The sequence below is a fragment of the Pinus tabuliformis genome, chromosome 8, assembly GCF_031772625.1.
Source record: "Pinus tabuliformis cultivar Carrire ecotype Pingquan chromosome 8, CPIR1, whole genome shotgun sequence".
Classification (NCBI taxonomy): Eukaryota; Viridiplantae; Streptophyta; class Pinopsida; order Pinales; family Pinaceae; genus Pinus; species Pinus tabuliformis.
This window is the reverse complement of record NC_142294.1, coordinates 747,923,467-747,944,409: the sequence shown is the minus strand read 5'-3', so window position 1 is coordinate 747,944,409 and position 20,943 is coordinate 747,923,467. Positions and strand designations below refer to the sequence as shown.

The window sequence follows — 20,943 nt, the reverse complement described above, 5'->3', positions numbered from 1 at the left end:
ATAAACTTTAGTGCCTTGAATAGGATACGATATATTGAATCATGGACACTAAGATGAAGGATACCCTCCATTAGAACATACAACTCTATCGAGTTGTCAAGGTAGGACAATTTATTCACCAAGGAAAGTGGCTCACTAGGAGACAAATTTAGCAAAGTTTTCCCCATATGATGAGGGGAATTAATGCAATAGATGTCATTTATTACTAAGGTGGGAGGATTAATCTGGGTGGAAATTGGTGGCTAACCTCCTCTTCTACTCACTCAATGGTTCTCTATCTTCTTGGCAATTTCTTTATGATTTATCGAATCCAAAACTTCTATGGACATTTTGAGGCACTAAATGATGTTTTTAGGAAATTAGGGGGGGCATGGATTGTCATGGAATTCCATATCCCTAGCCAAAAAATGTAATTGTTATAGAGTTCTTTCCAATGGGCTACTGTGCACCCTAAACATATATTGTATGCAAACGTTGTGCCCTTGGGACGTTGATGTACCAAATAAGCATCTCAAATCCCCCCAACCTTTTGGGGTTTCATATTTTAGGGATAGGGTTTTGGACCTCTATTTTTATCCCTTTATGCTAAAATGTCATTCTTTCAGCCTCTTGTAATATATTTTGTGAATGCATGTAGTTTCCATCTCTCTTCCTTTAGAGATAGCTACCACCATTTGTTTGGTTTTCATTCTACAATATTATGTTATTTTATTTATTTATAGAGGTGGGTATTCACTTTATTATTATTCTCTTTTCTATATTTCTCTATGTGTGTTCCATATCCTTTCCTACCTTTCATTTCGTTCCTTATACAACCTGGATCAAATTTATCATTGGGGCTCTTAGAGTATTGACCCCCATTAGGGTCTCTTCATGAAAATACTCTCCTTAATTGTAAAGGATTGGCCAATCCTTGAAACAAATTACCCATAAAGTGGATTTTGGAGGCCCACTTGCACAAAGCATTTTTCTTCAAGAAACCATAATGATGGCTGACTTAGCTACAAATTTATTAAGCAGTTTGTTCAAAAATTGGGATTTTTTAGCTGCTAATGCTTTTGTTAGTTCTAGTGGTTTGGTGTCATGGTGGAAAAGAGATGAGATAAAGCTTCAATTGGGGTAGTATACTAAATTAGGACTAGTTTGGAAATATTATCTCATGAACTAGAAAATACTTTCCTCTATCTATGCATGTATGAGACTTATGTGGATAGAAAAATTTCTAGAAAAATACCTTAGTAAATCCTTCCATACACTTCGAAAATATCATTCATGGAAGCAACCTCAAGTTCACCCTAGGGACAAGTGAAATTATAGATCCTAATGCACTCTAAGGCCCTCTAGCTCATTTCCTTTTAGATACAATATATCAAGTGGGACTGATAGATGTTTAACCTCTAAAAATAATGCCCACTTAGAGGAATAAAAATCTACCGAAGATAGAATATATAAAATGTTGGATCTTTTTTTATATCAGATTTAATTAGAAATTAAAATATGTGATTTCATCAATGTGTTTCAGTGGGTTTGAATCATTCCATTGTCCCATTCTAATGGAACTGGCTTTTGCTATCTCAAAGCCCTCATGTTATTTTAAGCTAAATCCTCATTGGATTGAGGATGCCTCCATTTTTTAGGTCATAAAATATGCTTGGATTCTAGATGATCCAGACAAGAGGGTTTCTTCTCCCATTAAATTCCAATGAAATATTAATAAATCAATAGCAACCATCATCTTCTAGGCACAACAGAAAAAGTAAAGAGACTACAAATTGTTGTTAGAAACATAAGACTCAGTCCATTCTATCCTGGTCCAAGAAGATGAACACATTTTCTCTCATCAATTGTAGGATTATTTTATGTCTTTGGAGGACAAATGAAGAAAAACTGTCCTTGATTTGGCAAATTAACATGGATGAAAAGTAGAGCCCTTTGGCTATAGGAAGGAGGTGAGAGTACTAAATGTTGTCATCGATTTTCAAATCATAGAAATTATTTCAGCACCATTTGGAAAATTCAAAGAGAAGATGGATATCTTTTTATTTCATTCAAAGAAATTTCAATAGAAGGCACTTGTCACTTTAAGTCTCTTTTCAATGCAGAGTCTAGAGCCATACTTCAAAATATTATCTAGGTTGCTATACCTTTTCCTAGTTTTATAAATAATGAAGGGAATCACAACTAATGATAGAATTCATAAGGAGGAGTTAGAAATGGTTATTCACGGTTTTCAAAAATGAAAAATCCTTGGTCTATATGGTCTCTTAATAGAATTATACATTGAATATAACGATTTCATTGGTGAGGATTTGCTTAAAGTGGTTGAATATTCCCACTCCTGAAAGCATATTTTAGCCCCATTGAATTACAGTTTTATTGATCTCATCCCAAAATCTAAAATACCATCCTCCTTTGACCAATTTAGGCATATCTCCCTTTGCAAATTAGTGTACAAAATAATCTCCAAGTCACTACTATTCATTTGAAAGACATTCTTTTAGAGAACATTTCCTCATGGTAGTTTTGATTCTTAAAAGGAAGGTAAATCCATGAAGCCACTCGTATGGTGTAAGATGGTATAGGCTATATTCAGTCTTCTCATAAAAACGTTATGGTTTATAAAGTGGATCTCTCAAAAGCCTTTGATCGAGTAAGTTGGTTGTATATAAGGCTCCTTTTCCTTCACTTGGGTTTCTCATATGAGTTTGTCACATGGATTGTAATTTGCATCAGTTATACCTCTTTTGTAATTTTATTCAATGGTGCAACTTCTCCATTTTTTATTGTAAAGATATTCCATTTACAAGGTTTTCCACTTTCTCCACTTCTCTTTCTTTTGGTGGCTAAAGGCTTAAGAATGCTATTAAATGATGCTATAAACAAAAGGGAATTTAAAGGTATTTTCATAGTCATCTTTGTTCAATTTCACACTTTCTCTTTGTTGATGATATTTTAATTTTCTTTGATGGAAACCTAAGGAATTTGGAAAATTTATGGGGCTTGTTGGAAACTTTCTCACTGGCCACTAGTATGAAAATAAAATAGTGAGAAATCCTAGGTATATGGTTGGTGAATCTATATAGAGGATATTTTTAACATAGATAACATTCTATCCTCTCAGATAATAGAATTGGGATGAGGTTTTAAATACTTGGGTTTTATCCTAAAACAAAACTCATACTTAAAACTAGACAAGTTATGGCTTATTTCTAAAATTGAAAAGAACATTATGGTGTGGTGTAATAAGTTGTTATCTCATGATGGAAGGCTTGTTTTGGTGAAATCAATCATTGAGGTGATCTCGATTTATTGGGTTTATCTTGCATGGATTCCAAATGGAATCTTAAGTAAAGTAAAATATATATCCATTTTATTTATATGGGCATGGAAACACAAAAAAAAAACTTTTCACTCTTACATCGTGTAGATATATTTCCATTCCAAAAACCTAAGGGGGTTGGGACCTAAAAAACTATCCACATTTTCTCAAAAGCTCTTGCAAAAAAATGTGTATGGGGTATTATACATGGAAATGGTCATTGGGCCAATATTATCTATCAACAATACATAATACCCACATCTATTTTAGATTGGATTAGATCCCTTTAAAATATTCCTGAAATGGATTGATTATATGGAAGGCTATCTCCAAGCCTTCCCTCTTATTGGTTAGGGACTCTGTTGGAAAATTGGGGATGGATCTATGGTCTTAATTGGAAAATATCCTTCGGAATAGAGAAAACAAAACCATCTACTATCATATCATCTAGTTACAAGCCTAAATCGTGAAGGTTTTCTTTTTGCTAAATTAAGTCTCTAGAAGAGATATTCTATAAGGTACAAAATAATGGTTATCCACACATCATATACAATTGGATGATGAATTATAGAGATATGATATAATTATATTCACTCCTTGCAACAATCCTTTGTTTCCATCTTAGAATCCTTAGACTAGATTATTTGGGCTCATCATTTCTTAGGGAAACACTCTCCAAAATCTAGTTGCTCACATTTGGTGCAAGGCATTTTAAATCCTATTGATCCTTGGTGGAGGAAAAAATTTAGAAGCAGAAATGTACTTAAAAAGAAAATTACTTATGTGGATGATGCTCAAGAAAAAAATCCCCTACATAGGACAATTTATAAAAATGTTCCTTTCATGGACCTAGTAAATGATTCCTTTGTTCTATGGATGTTGAGTATATTGATCATCTTTTCTCTTATATCCATTTACATAGGCATTCTAGGTTGAAATTCAAAGAATAGAGGATCAACCACATATCTAGGATGGTCCTTCAATCGAAGGAAGCTTAAAAATATAACTATCGATACCTCATTAAAACCACCATAAGGCTCTTCCCCTTACGGTGCTTGGGGAATGTGGTTAGACACGAATTAGGTGATATTTGAGAACTTTTCTCCCTCTTCTATTAAAATTGATATTAACACTTTAGCCATTATGGAATCATTTAGATTTAGTAGTGATATTAAACATAAGCCTATAACTGAAAAGAATCTAATTAAAATAGATTTTCCATGGGCATTCTTTGATGGGACTGCCTAAATAAATCTCCCAAGGGGAGAGTAGGGAGAATTCTCTACCTCTCAAGTACATAATTTTTAATTTTTATTTTTTTTACCAGTGGGCCTTTAGTCAGTAACAAAAAATTATGTAGATCTTATGGCTCTAAAATTATTGTTTCACATTGCATTAAATCAAATAATATCCCATTTACATATTTATGAGGACTCCCTCTTGGTTATACATTGGATTAAAGGTTTCACAAGTCTGAATAATTATACTTTACAACCTCTTTTCCATCATACATAGTAGCTCACTTCATCATTTCCTCATATTACATATGACCATGTTTTCCACGAAGTTGCATGCCTCTTAAAATTTTGTTTGGAACTAGACTTTGACATTTGTAAGATTAAAACAATAGAAGAAGGTTGCTCAAAGAAATATCTTCCTGAACCTTGGCCATAAATAACTTTTTTCCTTTTATATTTTTATATGAATTCTCATTTTTGGACACTTTAGAAACATATCTATATAAGGAATTTTCTGAACTTATCAAAGGTTTTAGGATTCTTTGGAAAATATTGTAAGATGGAAAGGTTTTGGATAGTGAACAAGTTCTAGGATTCAGATGATGATACTTTTCTTTTCCCTGATGGAATTCTTAAAAGCATATATGGTTGTACTTTTGTTAAGATTTTTTTTTCAAAGGTAAAAAAAAGAAGATAAAATTTAAAATCGCAACTTTATCATATTAATTAATATTCAAAAGATATAGATTTACATTTTTTTTATATGATTTAATTATATGAAAAAGTTAATGTATTATTGAAGTGATATAGGATGGGTTTCAGATCAAATATTAAGCTAGATATATCAATAACTTGTGATTTAACAAGGATCCATGAGGCACACCATAGTGGATGTATATCTTAAAGGAATTTACCCTCTACCCTTATCACAACAATCCTTATAGATAATCCACCCAAACTATAAACCCTAAACATATGAAATTTTGACCCTCTTGTACTAGTGGACACATGATGACCTATATGTGCCTTGTGTATGTACTCCTGTCCCATGTCAATTTACATATATGAGATGGGGAATCACATGATTGCAGTGGTAGCAATTGCACTATGCAAAGCTTTAGCAGTGTGTTGGAGGGATCTCTTGAGAAATACTCCAATCAATCTAGCAAACATTGAGCTTCCTCCTCATCAAAGATTTGGTGTATTAGCCCACAACAAGAGGCTAAAAAATGCACACAAACATGGATCTAGATTCATATATGTCCCAAAAGATCTGACTTTGGACTCTCAAGGAAGACTATATATAGGTTGTGGCAATGGGTCTTGATAATCTCGATGTTTGTGTCGAAAATTGGACATATCTTGGAAGTCATCCTCTGGTCCTCACTTTTGGTATCCATGGAGATTTATTAGTATGCAAGCCTTATTAGGTAATCAACCATCATCATTTCCTTGCTTCAACTTTATTTTTAGTTTCCTTATGTTTCATTCTCATTATCTTTTATAGGGTTTGTTAAATGTGATCGAAGGTCATGTAGAGAGATTGTCAACCAAAAAAGATGGATTAAAATTTGAGTAATATCTTGATTTTTTTTTCCAAAATTATGTAGAAAAAATTAAGAATTACTTCATCACATATGCAAATGATATCATTAATACACTGATAACAAGAAAAATTAAACCATTTTCCTTATTATCTTCTCATTGATCATAACTAGATTCAATTATTATATTATTGAGGATTTGGAGATGGAGTAGATGCAAGTAAAGGCACAATTTATTTTATAGATTCTACACACAAATATGACTTGCTTGAATGCCTATTCAATATCATGGAGTATGTCCATATGAACAATTGTTGAAATACGAGATTACCACCAAGAAGAGTGGTGTGCTTCTCAAAGATCTTTACTTCCTAGGTGCACTGGCTCTCTTTGCTGAACGAAACTTCCTCATCTTTTATGAAACTTCAATGTATGCATTGCATTTAATCTCTCCATCATGAATGACTTTTCTAAGGGAATATCTAGTTCATGCATTGAAATTGAAGATAAATATCATGTATTTCCCTTCCTATTAATGTGTGTAAATATGTTTATATATACTAGCATAACCACATTAGTAAATGTGATTGATATATGCCGATTGACAAAAATCTTTTCTTTTTAAAATGAATGGCTTTACCACAATCATTTGTTTTATTAACAATTCATTCTATAAATGCACGAAATTCACATGATGTCATTGGTTATTTGATAATTTGCATGCCAATTTCTTAATTATATTAGGTGAATGTGAAAAGGTAAACATGTATTCACATGATGTTGTTTGTTATTTGATAATTTGCAAGAAATTCCTTAATTATATTAGGTAAATGTGAAAAGAAAAACATGTATTCACATGATGTCATTTGTTATTTGATAATTTCATAATTGTATTAGGTAGATGTGGAAAAATAAACATAGATTTAGAGATGCAAGTTAGTTAATATTTGAAATTTCATCCATGAATATAGAGGATATGATGAGAATATACTAACATCTTTCATTTATGATCATAAGATAGATATTTGGATTAAAAAAAAGATTAGACTGTGAGTTTTCAATAGGGAGACACATATCAACATAATTATTTGATTAAAGACTTCTTATGTTTTCTTTGGATTATTAGTATAGTGGAACAGACTTTTAGTTTTGTGGTAAATTATAGCATTTATAACACATGGTTGAATTTAGAAATTTTAATTGATAAAATTGTAATGCATATTATTGTAATAAGATTTTTTAATATTAAAATAAATAAATTAAAAACATAGAAGATTGTTATGTGCATATACTATTCTATTTATTAATTTTTTGTTGAAAAATATTTAATTAGGTATATATTATAACATATACCATATTCATTGGTTTATATAGGTTTGGATTGGCGATAAATGAATACACTATTAAAGCATTCCTTGTTATAAGTTTTCAATTCAAATTCCCTAAATATTAACTTAAAAAAATATATACCATAACTATTAACACTTATATTTATTAATTAATTTATTATTAAATATTAATTTATAATAATAAAAAATGTAATGCCAAACTATTTACACTTATATTTATTAATTTATTTATTATTAAATATTAATTTATAATAATAAAAAATGTAATCCCAAATATCATTTACAGAAGTACTGATTAAAAAGGCCAAAGAATGACATCATCGAATCTTTTATTGACTATCCATGTATCATTGAATCTCAACAGTCCTGCTATCTTGCCAACCACATACCATATTAATCAACAACTTCAATTCTTTTAGGTCGATAGACTTATAAGATTGGAAGCCTAAGTTTGAAACCATGGTTTTCTACATAATAACGTGTCATATCCTCATTTTCATTTGGAATGAGTAGTTTTTTAAAACCATATGATTTTTTGGACAAAAACCTGTCATACTGTCATTAATTTTAGCTGAAGGGTAGTTTTTCAAACCCATCTTCTTTGGCTCTTGAAATTCTTTCTGTTTTAGCACTCTTTATTCTCTTTACACCTACAATGTACGATCAGTTTGGATTAGAATTTAAAATTAATATTAATTTAATTTAATTTAACCACTCACACTTGTAAAACGTGGGCTTCCCTTAAGTTCAAATAAATGATATTTGCAAATGGTATAACCATTACTAGAAATATTACATTGTGTGGATGACACGAAACTTTACATCACCACAAGATGTAATGATACCATGCCGGGTTGAGTGCTTTATAAAAATATTGGTGATTCATTGTCCTTTATAAAGCATTGAAATTAGGAGCTTATGTTTTTTGATAACTTGCTTACCAACTCAAGAGCCTTTTAAAAAAGCCCCACCTTAGCCACTGTGGCTAATTCGTTGGGCTCTGAACCAGGTGGACCAAAAAAAATTGTACCTCAGTTAATTATCTTAAGAAGACATGTTGTGCATGTGTCTTAGCTAATTATCTTAAGAAGACATGTTGTGCATGTGTCTTAGCGTTTATGCTTCCTAACACATATTTGTTCACAATATTGCAGGTCACTAGTTGTGATACCATGAGAGATTAAAATAATAACTATGGTTATGTTCACTCATGATCAAACCAGACATTAAATTGGTGTATGAGACCTCCTTGTTTGTGAGATCCGCCTCCACACAACAATTTCATTGCTAAGTCTATGAAGGCATACATACTCTACCCCCTATGGTTTTGAACTTATGACCTCTTAGGAGGAAATACATGCTTTTTGGTTCTAAACATTATAAACATCATTCTCAAGGAATTTGTGTTAAATCAAAATTTAAATAATTTGATCAAGGGTGTCGTATAAAATTCGTTAGTTTCATTTCACTCATAGCCAACTACACACTTTGTTGGTAAGTTTCAATGTTTGTACTATTTCCTACACTATTTCCATTTCTAAAGATGCATAGTTTTGATAGTTGAATGTGTTGTTTTCCATTATCATGACTATGGTTCCTTGGCAGTGGATGGCTTAACAGTAGACATTAACTTGGTATTTTTTTTTCTTGTAGTTGGGATTGTTTTATGTGGGTTTTTATTATTCAAGACCTTTTTATGGGAGGTCTCGGCACAATGGATCATTAAATACCATATGATATAAATAATAAGAATAATTATTTGAACTGTATATTGATTAAAAGAGGTGGGTTATGCGTGGCTCTTAACTAGATGTATTGGAAAAAACCCCACCTTGTTTAATTTAGCTAACTCATTAGGCTCTTAACTAGGTAGATAAAAAATAACCCCACTTTTGTCAATGTAGATAATTATATTAAGAAGACTTATTATGCATGTGTCTTAGCTTTCATGCCTTTTTAACATGTATGTCACCACACATTGCTTTTCCAAGTTATTTGAGCTTCACCTTCTAGCCTGCAACAACACCATCTTAAGTTACAAATCAAAAGGGGAAAACTCAACTCTAGAGAAACTTTCTAAACATAAGGATTGGATGCATGCAAGAAATGCAGGGTCGAGTGCCCAACTTGAGACATCATACATGTTCTTTATCTACTTTCAGGATGTTTGCAAGCTTCCTAATATCTATGGATCCCTTGGTCTTTCTTTTCAATTATCAAGGAATTTGCGTAGTTGAGAGGCCAATATTATATTTGATAATTTTCAACCAAGTAGAAAATGTAGTCTAAGGAAGAATCCGCATGAAATAAATCCAACCAATTGTTATAGTTTGATGGTTTAAATTATTTTACAAATGGGTACATGAACCTAGGCATAGCTAGCCTAAAACAATGCAAAAATTCATGCTTGTCAAATTGTTCTTGTGTTGAAACCTTCTTCTTGAATAAGTTTGGAGGTTGTTACCATTATCAGGAGATCAAATCCCTCAGACAAGTCTTAGATTAAAGCATAAGGGAAATTGTCAAGGTTGGCCTAGGTTTTTTCAAAGAAACCTCAATTCCCACTGGTGGAAGGAAAATAATTTTTTTAGCCATAGCTATAACAAGGGTTTACATTGTTCTCATAGTTTTTTCTCCAAGTTTTAATGTATGGAGATACAGGGTGAGGAATAAAGTGGGAGGGACCAATGTGAAGATGATGAATTTCTAAACAATTTACGAGGCTTTCCTTTGAGATTTTCATATTATGGAAATGGAAGAGGCCACTAAAGGGTTTAGTATGGAACTTGGTCCTGGTAGGTTTGGATTTGTGTTTGTAGGGAAACTTGTCGATGGAACAAAATTTGCAGTGTGAAAATTGGACTGATGTTACAACCTTGTGAGGCATAAACCATGTAAATCTAGTATGGTGAGACTATTTGGATTTTGCATAGATGACACATATATATTGTTGGTATATGAATACATCATGACCAATATATCAGTGTAAGTGTGAATTTGAGAAAAATTATAGTAGCATTTTGAGGTCTCTACAATGCATAGGTACCGACACGACTACTCTAAATCAAGAGGCACTCCCAAAATACATGAGTTTTTTTTTTCTACACAAAATATTTTTAGCCTTTGGTCCAACATCTTTTGATTACTGAGCTTGCTTCTCCACCCTTACTGTGATTTTTTTCTTTGGTTTGTGGATGTGTATATTTTCAACTTGGTCTAAGTAGGGCTTTGGAAACTAGGTACTAGATTTATTTCTTAAATTTTGTGGTTTTCTTTGGGTTATGTAAAAACCTGAGTTAAATTTCCATGTAAATAAAATAAAAGCCAAAAATCAAACCAAGGTCATGGGACATGTATTCCAAGCTAAATGAGGGGAAAAGTATTACATCACGGTCTATTTGTGGTTAATTATTTATTGGCTATGGAAATTGGCATTGACAAGGGGAAAAGGAAATAAATGAAAAATTAATTATTACAGGCCAGTAAGGACATGAGGAAAAAATTCAAAAGAAATAGAGGAAAACGAAATAAATTCCACTTCAACAGGTGGGGAAGAGGAAGAGACAAGAAATTGATAAAAATAGTGAAAGAATATGCATGCAAGGAAAAATTAAGGAAAAGGAAAAGGAAAAAGAAAATAATTTGGAGAGAGAACATTCTAACATTCTCTCTTTGGGGAAAAGAAAAGAAAAAATGAGAGAGAAAACAACAACACTATAGAGCACTTGGGCACAAGGAAGATACAAGAAAGATACAAACAAGGAAAGCAAGGAGCGCAAGAGGAATTTGAGTGGCAACCAAGAGAAGGTGTGAACAACAACTAGCAAGGGCAAAAAATGATAGAGAAAAGAGTAGCCAACAGGACGATTTTTGCAGGTAACAATGTGCATGTTTGATTATCTTACTAGGATTTGAATCCATGGTTCATGAATTGGTTTGTTGGTCAATTTTTCTATCATTGGTATGGATTTTTTCCTGGATTTCCGTTTCTTAGATAGCCACGATGTAGTGGGTTACCTATTTGGTCAAGCTTTGGATGCCAATAGATTTTGGATCCTGGATGAAGTCATCTCAGGAAAATCCCAAGGGTTGAGGGTGGAGATGGTTTTCTCTAGGTGAGCCCTTGATAGGTGGGTGGAGACAGGAAAATTCCTCTGAGTATGGTGAAGAAATTTTGAGGCATCTAAGCTTGTATTGGTTTTGGTGATTTCTAGACTTGATATTAGGTGAAATCATTGTGGCTTGGGGGTGGATGTAGTTTCATTTGGATTCCCTGTTTGGTTATGTTTTGGTTTATCCCATGTAATCCCAAATTTAGGCTTGGAATATGGCACTGACGTGATTGGGCTGGAAGAAAGAAATTGTTCAACCTCAATCTATGGTCGGGTGGAATGTAGAAGTCCATGACTTGGTTAGTACTATGCATATGTTAATATGTGTTATTATTTAATGATGATCAATGGGCTCAATTTTTGGTTTAATGTGTTGCTTATGTCACTGGTTTTCCATAGTTTTGTTACTAGTTAAGTGCATGTTTACTGGTTCCATTATCAGTTAAATGCTCATGGTTGGCAGGATCTTAGATGTTTTTATATGAATGTATGAGCTAATTTGTGTTTTATGCAGCTAGTATGAGAGGGCAGTAAGCATTGATGAATCTCTAACAAAAATAATGAAATACTGAACAAACTATACATCCAAATCTACAGGCACCTTGGCCACAACAAGTTTGTAAAAATGAATAACTTTTACTCGGAAAGATTCAGAAATAATAGAGCTTAGAAATAGAGCATGAAGACTCAGAAACATTTGTGACAGAGTTTTGGAAAAGTCTAGGCAGTGGCTTGAATATTGGCCCTAAATTTCTAGAACAGAGTCTGTGGCCACATCCACAGAACTAGTAAATTTTGGCCACAAACGTAGGGAGGATAGGTTATGCATGCAGAGGCCTCTAGCTGCACTCACAGACCTGCATCTGTGTGGCTGACGAAAAATATAGGTCACGAAATGGTCTTAGCTCAGGAAAATGATCACTTAGGAAAGATACTCTAGTGACAGTGTGATCATGTGTCTCTAAGTGTTTGTAGATGATTATGGACAAGTGAACCCTATTTCTGTAACTACATCATCGAAGTTGGGTCATGCATAGTAACTGTTAACTCACGTTTACCCTAGTAAGTATGTAAAAGTGGGTAAATGTGGGGTGGGGTGTTACAAAGTGGTATCAGAGCATGTTCACAACACTGGACCTCATGGTAAATGCAGACTGTTATGCAGATCTATATGTTTATCATACATGCATGTTAGTTATTTTATTATTATTGTTGTTATATCCATGTACGTGATGTTTTTATAGTTTTGGTGTTAGTATCTTGATTCATGCATGAACTGATATGATCTTGATATTACTATGTGTTGTGCTTATTTGGATGGACCTGTGCAGATGCAATAGCCTCAACAGAAGTAAATTGAGGTAATGTTTTTTATTATGCCTTTTATTTTGTTTATCTAACAGTGGTATGTTTCAAGAAAATAAAAGACTAAGAGATGAAGGGAAAAACAATTGAGAACAATTATTATGACTCCCCACACATGCAAGAAGAGAAATAAATGGGATGGGAGAAATCAGTTGAGCAGCAGAGAGATGGAGACTTTCTTGATCTAGCAGACACTTAAGAAGTTTGATGGAAGAGATCATAAGTTGTAAAGTTGATAATGAGCAATTGTTTAAATTCCAGGAAAGGATTGCCAAAGATCAAGAAAAGCAAGTTGAGGTTATTGCAGATATCCTTCAAAGCCTTTCTGATTTATAGAAATATGGACAATTAGGGACTAGTCATGGAGACAAACAAGAATAAAATATTGATGGAGTAGATGGAAGCCAGTCTCAGAAAATGCATAGGATGGACAATGATGATACAATCAAGAGTCAAAGATCCTTTAGTACACCTGAGAAGAGGGCTAGTACGCATGTAATTTATTCTAACTCTACTTTTAGGAGACATCATTGCCATCAGCACCAACATCATCATAGGAAGTGTGGGAAGGAGTATTTTCTAGAGGAATTCAAGAAATCCAAGCATCCTACTTTTGATGGTGAGATGACAAAATCAGAAGATGTATAAGCATGGTTGCTTGGAATGAGAAAAATTTTCAGAATTCATGATTACTTAGACAATATGAAAGCCAAGATAGCTACTTTTAGTCTCAAAGGAAAAAGAAATATCTGATGGGAATATTTTAAGCATGTCAGGGGAATCATGGAAGAGAGGCTAACTTGAGAAGAATTTGAAAGACTCTTCATAAAGAAGTACCTATATGAGAGATATTATGATGGAAATTCCAAGGAATTTTATGAACTCAAGATGGATTCCATGTCAGATGAAGAATATACAACTAGATTTCTAGAGCTATTGAGATATGTGCCATATCTCAAGGATGGGAAATAAAATATCCAAATGTTCATTCGTTGATTTCCATTTTCATTAAAAAACTGTATTGAGTTTGATGAGCCTCAGTCATTGGAAGAAGCCATCAAAATTTTGAAGCATTGGTCTGAGCAGTCAAAGTGCAAGCCAGATTTCAGGAGTGACTAGAAGGGTAACGATAAGAGCAAATGAAAATAGCTTAAGAAGCAAGGAAGGTCTTAGGATGCAGGTAAGAAGGAAAATATGGCTCCTCATAGAAGTCCAATACAATGAAGAAAGGATGTGGGTCTCAGCTTGTGGAGCAACAAAATAAAGTTAATGGCAGAGAACCATTGAAGTGTTGGACGTGTGGTGGAGATCATAGCAAGAGGGATTTTCCATTGTACTAGGGTGCTAGGCCTTAGATCTATAGTGCTCAAGAGGCACAAAGAGTTGGGGATGTCACATAGAGCATTTCCAGGATCTATGTAGTAGTTGATAATAGGCAGGTAGACCACCAGGAATCCATCATTGAGATGGAAGGTAAGTGTTGCGATCGATTTGTTTCTATTTTGATTTATCCATGATCAAATTATAGCTATATTAGTTGTGAACTGGTGTATCAGTTTCATTTGGATAAATAAGTGCATGAAGACTCTTGGTTGGTGCAGTTGGCTATAGGGTGATTTCGTAAAGTGCCATGGATATTCCACTAGACAGTTCATCACAACAGATCTGATAATAATATATTTAAATTATGAAATTTTACACTATTACAGTTTTATTAAACTTCTAGATATATAAATTTAACTTTAATTAGCGCATGGAAATTATGAAGAAAAGTAGATAACGACCAAATAATCTCTCTCACACACACATAAGACACAAGATATGATTTAGGAAATCCTTTCAGGAGAAAACTTAGTTGGAAGGTGAGGCCGCTTCACTGTCTTTCTCAATCTGGAAATATGGCTGCAGATACAAAGAAGTAATGTCTGTGGCCCGTGGTCTTCTACAATGCACATATCCTCTCTATGTGCTATACCTCCTACCTCTCCTAGCTATATTTTCTCAACTATGGAACAAAATGCTCTCAAAGCATGGAATGCCTCTTCTTCATAGTGGCCCAGTTATAACACAACTTGATATCCTACTAATGGTTAAGTTGGACTACATCAACTCTTAACTAGAGTTAAAATATAAACTATTATAGAGTATTTTACATCAAAACCACGTGTCTAGCCCATTTTCCATCAATAATGGGGGCTGACGTGACATCCTCCTGAACTATAAGTGTGAAAATAGGAAGGTCAACTTTTCAGTGGTATAACTTTTGCATACATAATCTGATCGACGTGCTTCATGCACCGTTGGAAAGATATTTGTGTGTAGAATAACATGAGAAGATGTTATGCTAAAGAGACTAATTTTTACCCCCAAAAAACATCATTTGATGCTTCAAAACGCTCTCAGAATGTTTCAGACCCTATTTTTCCAAACTGGGTCCCACTAGTGAAAACAGTCCCATGAGATGATTCCTCCATTTTTTCCACTCTGAATGCATCGAGATGGATGGAAAAAAATATACACATCCAATATGAATCATAGGGTCCAAGAGAATAGTTCACCATTGGGTGAAGCCTTGTGCATTTAAGCTTAATGTCATGCCTACAACAACAAAGTTGAATTTTCTTCCTTTGGGTGCATATAGCATGCTATTGGGCATGGATTGGCTATTTATTCATAGGACCAAGGTAGATTTTTATGATAAGGCCATTTAGTTCCTCAATGGGACTGGAGAAAAGAAAATATTGTGTGGAAATCAAAATCCTACTTCAGTGAGGATGGTTACAACCATGTAACCTAAGCGCAACCGAAAAAAGGATGTTTATTGTTTTCAATACATATTTCTAGTGACAAAGGGTTGGATGATGACGATGGTGAATTCCTGAGGAGGTATCTTATTTTTTAGCAATTTTAGGATGTGTTCCCTATAGAGATTCCAAATATGCCTCCTCATAGGGAGGTAAATTTCTTTATTGAGTTGATGCTTGGAGCAACACCAACATCTAAGGCACCGGTGACAGGATGAGCACTCCCGAGTTGGTGGAATTGAAGTTGCAGCTTAAGGAGATGATTGATAAGGGATACATAAGGCCAAGTTTATCCCCTTGGGAAGCACCAATGTTGTTTGTAAAGAATAAGGATGATACTCTCAGATTGTACATTGATTACAGGAATCTAAAAACGATGACCATTAAGAACATGTATCCATTGCCTCAAATTGATGATTTCATTGATCAATTGAAGGAATTTAAGGAATTTTCAAATATTGATATGAGATCAGGATAGCATCAGGTGCACACCAAAGAAGAAGACATCTATAAGATTTCATTGCATACAAGGTATGTGCACTATGAGTTTATGGTGGTTCCTTTTGTTCTTATCAATTCTCCAAGCACCTTCATGTGTATGATGAACAATGTTTTTCACCCTTAATTGGATAAGTTTGTGATAATCGTTTTTGATGATATATTGGTATATTCAAAGAATAAGGAAGAGAATGTAGAGAATCTTCCAACAATATTAATATGTTGAGAGAACATAAGTTGTATGCCAAGCTCAACAAGTGTAGATTCTTTCAGTCTCAGATTCATTACTTGGGACATATTATTTCCAAGGAGGGGATAACATGGATCTATAAAAGATTAAGGTTATCATCAAGGGGTCAGCTCCAAAGAATTTGAATGAGGTCAGATCATTCATGGGATTAGCAAGTTATTACAGGAGGTTCATCAGGAACTTCTCCAAGATTGGCTATGCTATCACATCTTCCCAGAGGAAAGGAAAGAAGTTTGAATGGATGCTGAGAGTACAACCAAATTTGATCAGTTGAAACAATTTCTTACCAATGCTCCAATTTTGAGGATTGCATATCCTGATAAGGACTTTGCGGTTTGTACAAATGCTTACAAGGAAGGACTTGATGGAGTCCTAATGAAAGAAGGGCATGTGGTTTACTATGAATCGCATAAGCTAATTGAGCATGAGTAGAATTATGTTACTCATGATCTTGAGGTAGCAACTATCATTCATGCATTGAATATGTGGATACATTATATCCTTGGTAGGAAGTTCATTTTGATGAGTGATCAGTGGACTGAGGTACTTGTTTGACCAACCCAATTTGAATGCAAGACAAGCTAGATGGATGGCTACTCTTAGTGAGTTTGACTTTGAAATCAAGTATCAAAGGAAAATAGAACTGGGTGGTGGATGCACTCAATAAGAAAGTACATGTGAATCATATTTCATCTATGAGTTCTTATGGGACAGATTTGAAAGCGCAGATTTTACATGTAGTTCAACATGATGAGTGGTACCAGTAGCTGAAGCTGGGATTGCAGCAACAATGTGAGGGTGATAAGGATGAGGAGTATCACCTCACAGTAGAAGGTTTGGTTAGATTCAGGAGAAGGATCTATGCACCTGATAGTAGTGAATTGAAGAAGCTCATTTGAGAGAGATTCCTCTGAATCCATATTCAGGCCATCCAAGATACTAGAATACTTTCAAAACTATTAAGAAGTTATATTATTGGCCTAACTTGAAGAAAGAGGTTGATGAGTTTGTTGCTAGGTGTTTGGACTGTCAATAGGTGAAAGATAAATGCAAGCATCCAGCTGGTTTGTTGCAGCCTATTCCAATTCTGGAATGGAAATGGGAGGTTATTTCCATGGATTTCATTACAAGATTTCCAAGGACATCAAGGCAACATGACTCCATCATGGTTGTGGTTGATAGGACAACCAAGGTAGCTCACTTCATTGCAATAAAGTTTACTAATTCAACTAGTGAAGTGGCTCAAATATTCATTAAGGAGATAGTGAGGTTGCATGGAGTTCCCAAGAGGATTATATTAGATAGAGATGCCAAGTTCACTTCCAAATTTTAGAAGGAATTGTTTGCAGGTTTGGGGACAGAGCTATCCTTTAGTATATCTTATCATCCATAGAAACATGGGAAGATATAAAGGTTTATCATGATCCTTGAGGATATGTTGAGAATGTATGTCATGCATCAACAAAGGAAGTGGGATGACTATCTTCCACTGGTGTAGTTTTTTTTTAATAATCGGTATCAAGAATCCTTGAATATGAGTCTATTTGAGGCTCTCTATGGGAGGAGTTGTAATGTTCCTATCAGCTAGAGTGATCTAGTGATTAGGTATTGATTGGACCTGATATGTTAAGAGACATGGAGCAATAGATGCAAGTTATCAAAAAAGAATTTATAAGCAGAAGATCTATGTGTATCAACATAGGGTATTCAAGAAATTTCAGGTTGGAGAGCATGTGTACTTGTGTATCAAACCCAAGAAGAGCTCCTTGAAGATTGGATCATATGCCAAGTTGGAACCTCGCTATTATGGATCCTTTGAAATCCTTGAAAGGATTGGACCAGTGTCATATAGACTTTATTTGCCTCCATCAGTAAAAACCTATGATTTTTTTCATGTTTATATTCTTAAAAGATATGTACAGGATGTTGATCATGTGATTGATTGGTCAGTATTCCAGGTGGAACTAGAGGGAGAGTTCCAACCAAAGATGTAATGCATCGTGCAATAGAGGAATCTCATGCTCTGGAACTGAGAAATAGAGAAAGATAAAGTGCAATGGAAGCACTAGTTTGGGCTTGAGGAACCTACATGGGAGATGGTTTATCATAAGTGGGCATTATATCCTTCTTTATTTGTTGGTTGAAGCAAATGCGTGCATATATCTATATATATATATATATATATATATATATATATATATATATATATATATATATATATATATATATATATATATATATATAATAGTGTATCGAGTTGTGTTTATAAATCTCCAATAAGCTATATGTTTATCATGTTTTCAATAGTTTTGTCTTGTCATAAGGGTCATAGAACATCGAGGACAGTGTTCCCCCAAGGGGAAGGGGTTTGTAATAGCCTCGAGTTAAATTTACATGTAAATAAATAATGAATGGACATTATAAAATCTAAAAATCAAACCAAGGTCACGGGACACGTATTCCAAGCTAAATGGAGGGAAAAACCTTACATTGGGGTCCACTTGTGGTTAATTATTTATTGACTATGGAAATTGGCGTTGACAAGGGGTAAAAGGAAATAAATGGAAAATTAATTATTACAGGCAAGTGAGGACATGAAGCGAAATGCACAAGAAATAATGGAAAATGAAATAAATTCCGCTTCAATAGGCGGGGAAGAGGAAGAGACAAGAAAATGATAAAATTAGTAAAATAATATGCATGCAAGAAAAATGAAGAGAACATTCTAACATTCTCTCTTTGGGGAAAAGAAAGGAAAAAAAAAGAGAGAAGAAAACAACACTAGAGAGAACCTAGGCACATTGAAGACACAAGCAAGAGACAAGAAAGGAAACAAAGGAGCACAAGAGGAATTCAAGTGGCATCCAAGAAGAAGGTGTGAAGAACAACTAGCAAGGGTAGAAAAGGATAGAGAAAAGAGAAACCAACAGGAGGATTTTTACAGGTAATAGTGTGCATGCTTGATTATCTTGCTAGGATTTGAATACATGTTCATGCATTGGTTTGTTAGTCATTTTTGTTTTCATTAGCATGGATTTTTTCCTGGATTGACAATCATATACAACCTTTCCATTTCCTAGATAGCCATGATGTAGTAGGTTCCTTGTTTAGTTGAGATTTAGATGCCAATAGATTTTGGATACTGGTTGAGGTGGTCTTAGGAAAATCCCAAGGGTTGAGGGTGGATATGGATTTCTCCAGGCGATCCCTTTGATAGGTGGGTGGAGACAAGAAAATTCCTCTAGGTATGGTGAAGAAATTTTGAGGCACCCAACCTTGTATTGGTTTTGGTGATTTTTGGGCCTGGTATTAGGTGAAATCATTATGTCTTGAGGGTGGAGGTAGTATCCTCTGGATTCCCTATTTGGTTATGTTTTCATTTATCCCATTTAATCCCAAATTCAAGCTTGGAATATGGCACAAGGTGATTGGGCTGGAAGAAAGAAATGGTTCAACCCCAATCTATAGTCGGATGGAATTTGGAAGTACCTGACTTGGTTGGTACTATTCATATGTTAATATGTCTTATTATTTAATGAATATCAATGGGCACAAGTTTTGGTTTAATGTGTTGATTATGTGACTGGTTTTTCATGGATCCGTTACTGGTTAAGTGCATGTTATATGCATAGTGTATTTCTTGTGATATGAAGTGCTATTATTATTGATCTTGCTCATGGTTGACAAACTCTTGCATGTTTTATACAGATGTATGAGCTAATCTGTGTTTTATGTAGCTAGTATGAGAGGGAAGTAAACCTCCTTGATGAATATTTGAAATAACCAATGAAACAATGAACAAACAAACTATGCATCCAAACCTACAGGCACCTTGGCCACAACATGTTTGTAAAAATGAATAACTTGTACTGGGAAAGCTTGAGAAAGAACAAAGCTTAGAAATAGAGCAAGAAGACTCGACAACATTGTTTACAAAGTTCTGGAAAAGTCTAGGCAGTGGCTTGAATACTGGCCACAAATTCTAGAATAGAGTTTATGGTCGCATCCATAGAACAGGGAAATTTTGGCCACATCGATAGGGAGGATGGGTTATGTGTGCGGCTAGAGGCCTCTAACTTCATTCACAGGCTTGCACCTATGCAACTGAGGAAAAAAATAGGTTAAGAAATGGTCCGAGCTTAGGAAAATGATCACCTGGGAAAGATACTCTAATGGCAGTCTGATCATGTGTCGCTGGCTGTTTGTAGACGATTTTGGAAAAGTGGACCCCATTTCCATAATTGCATCTTAAAATTTGGGTTATGCATAGTAACTCTCAACTCACGTTTACCCTGGTCAGTATGTAAAAGTGGGTAAATGTGGGCTGGGGTGTTACAAGTTAAGGGTTTGCAATATTTATCTAGAGTTGAATTTGGTGTTGTAAGTTGTTTTCATAAACATCATGATACTAAATGATAGCTATGAATTACCTCATTTACTCTTGAAAACCTAAAACATACTGCA

General features: G+C 34.2%; 1 pseudogene; it reads left to right on the top strand.

The window, feature by feature from the left end:
- The first annotated feature begins 5,626 nt into the window (after positions 1-5,626).
- LOC149237752 (protein STRICTOSIDINE SYNTHASE-LIKE 7-like) lies at positions 5,627-6,562 on the top strand (annotated as a pseudogene).
- Positions 6,563-20,943: the final 14,381 nt, after the last annotated feature.